The sequence below is a fragment of the Gigantopelta aegis genome, chromosome 9 (genome assembly GCF_016097555.1).
Source record: "Gigantopelta aegis isolate Gae_Host chromosome 9, Gae_host_genome, whole genome shotgun sequence".
Lineage (NCBI taxonomy): Eukaryota > Metazoa > Mollusca > Gastropoda > Neomphalida > Peltospiridae > Gigantopelta > Gigantopelta aegis.
Genome location: NC_054707.1, coordinates 81190461 through 81192960, shown reverse-complemented (window position 1 = coordinate 81192960; position 2500 = coordinate 81190461). Strand labels below are relative to the sequence as shown.

Here is a 2500-nt window from a genome sequence, read left to right as displayed (position 1 = left end):
GATACAAAAAAATCCACATATTAATCACTAATACACTTACTACAGAAAGAAACCCGACAGCACCCACATTCAGCTACGCTTCGTGACACTCCGTCGCAACAATTGCAAAGCTCGGCGATCTATTTCGAGACGTAGACCACGTGATCGCGCACTGGGCGATTCCGCCTTGTGCAGCAGTTACAGGGGCCGTCTAATATCAAGCGGTTATTATTTTCATAAACAAATCGTCAGTCAAAAAAGAACTTGTAAATCAGCGACAAATATCATTGTCGTACTGTTAACTGCCAATGCGTATCGATGGGTAATCTCATTAATTGTGGCTACATTCTACGCTGAAAAAAGTTCTAAATCTTTTTTTAAAACTCCCACACACCCTCTCGTTCTGAGTACAGTTTGTGGCCCTGATCAGAAATCGTGGTAGCGTACTTGAACATCAAACTGATATAAGCAGGTTAATTCCCGACATCGAACCTGGCAGTCATTTGTGGCCATACATGCATACGGCGAAACTCATCGCCATCGGTCCCTAGGCGTCAGCTTGTCTACTATGACGGAACTCCTGTCTACAACTGATCATTGAGTATTGTGTTACAGAATCGGTCTTTGTTCAGTTGTTGAAAACAATTGGGCTGTGTTCTACGTAGGTTAATTCATTGTCAATAATTATTAACTACCATACATATATGTGATTTACATTTGCTTGGATAAAACGATCGTTCATATGAAATTAGTTATTAAGCAAACAGAATACTTACAACCAACCCAAAACAAAATTTGAACTATTTTTATTACTTAATTTACTAGTATCCTACCGCCTTTTTCTTCTTTATTTTTCTTTTTGCTTTTTAATGAGATATTACACCACAGTTTCACATTTGAGTCATTTCCGCATATTTCTTAGGGAGTGGGTTTCAGCTCAGTCGTTTGGGTGTTCGCGTCGCAGGATCGAACAACCTCGATGGATCCATTCAACCAATTGATTTCTTTGTCGTTCCAACTAATGCACCAGAACTGGTCAGTGGCCTGTGGGAAAGTACATATAAAAGATCCATTGCTAATGTAGCGGGTTTCTTCTCCAATACTCATATCAGAGTTACCAAATGTTTGATATCCAATAGCTAGTGATTAATTAATCAATGTGCTCTAGTGGTGTCGTTGAACAAAACAAATTTCAATATTTTTTAGTTTGATCTGAATAGCAAAACAACTATAAGATAAGTTTTAAAGATCGAATGAGCTATGCACCGATTCAATTTTTGATTTTGCAGTAACAAGCATTGCCATCCTTCCCCTTAACGCCTCGGAATACATCTTATGATACCCCATCCCCTCAAGAGCGTTACGTAATTGTTGAAAAAAAAAAAACCCCACACACACACTCTACTACTGTACTAATGACTAATTCATAAAACATAAAATAATCAAATTAAATTACTACTTACTTTATCTTTCATAAGAGGAGGCAGTACGTAGCACATACTTTTGCCGTATCCTGTCGATAACACCCAAATGTATCCTTCAAATTCAAAATAGAATCAATAATGTGTAATTGTTTTGGTTTAATGACGTAATGAAATCCAAATTCATCCAAAACGGCATTAGCCAACTCTTCCATGTTGTAACTTCGCTTGATATGAGACGGCCCCTGTAACTGCTGCACAAGGCGGAATCGCCCAGTGCGCGATCACGTGGTCTACGTCTCGAAATAGATCGCCGAGCTTTGCAATTGTTGCGACGGAGTGTCACGATGCGTAGCTGAATGTGGGTGCTGTCGGGTTTCTTTCTGTAGTAAGTGTATTAGTGATTAATATGTGGATTTTTTTGTATCACTTAACTCGAAAATGATTGATGTAAAGGTATTTGACGTCAAACATAGGATTGTTGTGGTATTAGAGCGGGACTCGTTGCCTACCGTCTGGTAGTCAGGAATTGCCAAAAAAAGACATAGGTTGGTCTCTGACTGTAATGAGAGCGTGTTTATGTCCAAATGTCCGTCTAGCTCTCTTACAGTCAGAGTACTCGGGCTATATAACATGGTACCTAGTATTTCTAAACCAAATAAACCTAAATTTTCCTTACAAATTAGAGACGTATAACCCTTCTAAAATGTATTGCAAATAAAATTGAAAGGGTTCTTTATAAAATAATTAAGAAAGACTAAACTAGCTTAATTATTTGTAGATATACAGGAGAAAATACAAGATTAATAGACGATATTATGATTTACTGAAATGAATGACATCCCAGCTTTTGATTCGATATCCTAGTCTTTTACACATAAACACTAGGTATTTTTAACTTTTGATTCGATATCCTAGTCTTTTACACATAAACACTAGGTATTTTTAACTTTTGATTCGATATCCTAGTCTTTTACACATAAACACTAGGTATTTTTAACTTTTGATTCGATATCCTAGTCTTTTACACATAAACACTAGGTATTTTTAACTTTTGATTCGATATCCTAGTCTTTTACACATAAACACTAGGTATTTTT

At 36.8% G+C, this 2500-nt stretch overlaps 1 long non-coding RNA gene across 1 annotated transcript; it reads right to left on the bottom strand.

The window, feature by feature from the left end:
• Nucleotides 1–632: 632 nt before the first annotated feature.
• LOC121380474 lies at nucleotides 633–1474 on the bottom strand. The gene is made up of 2 exons (XR_005958940.1): nucleotides 1443–1474; nucleotides 633–1023 (listed from the first exon to the last, which is right to left on the bottom strand). It is a non-coding gene; the product is annotated as an uncharacterized LOC121380474 (long non-coding RNA).
• Between the last annotated feature and the right edge of the window lie 1026 nt (nucleotides 1475–2500).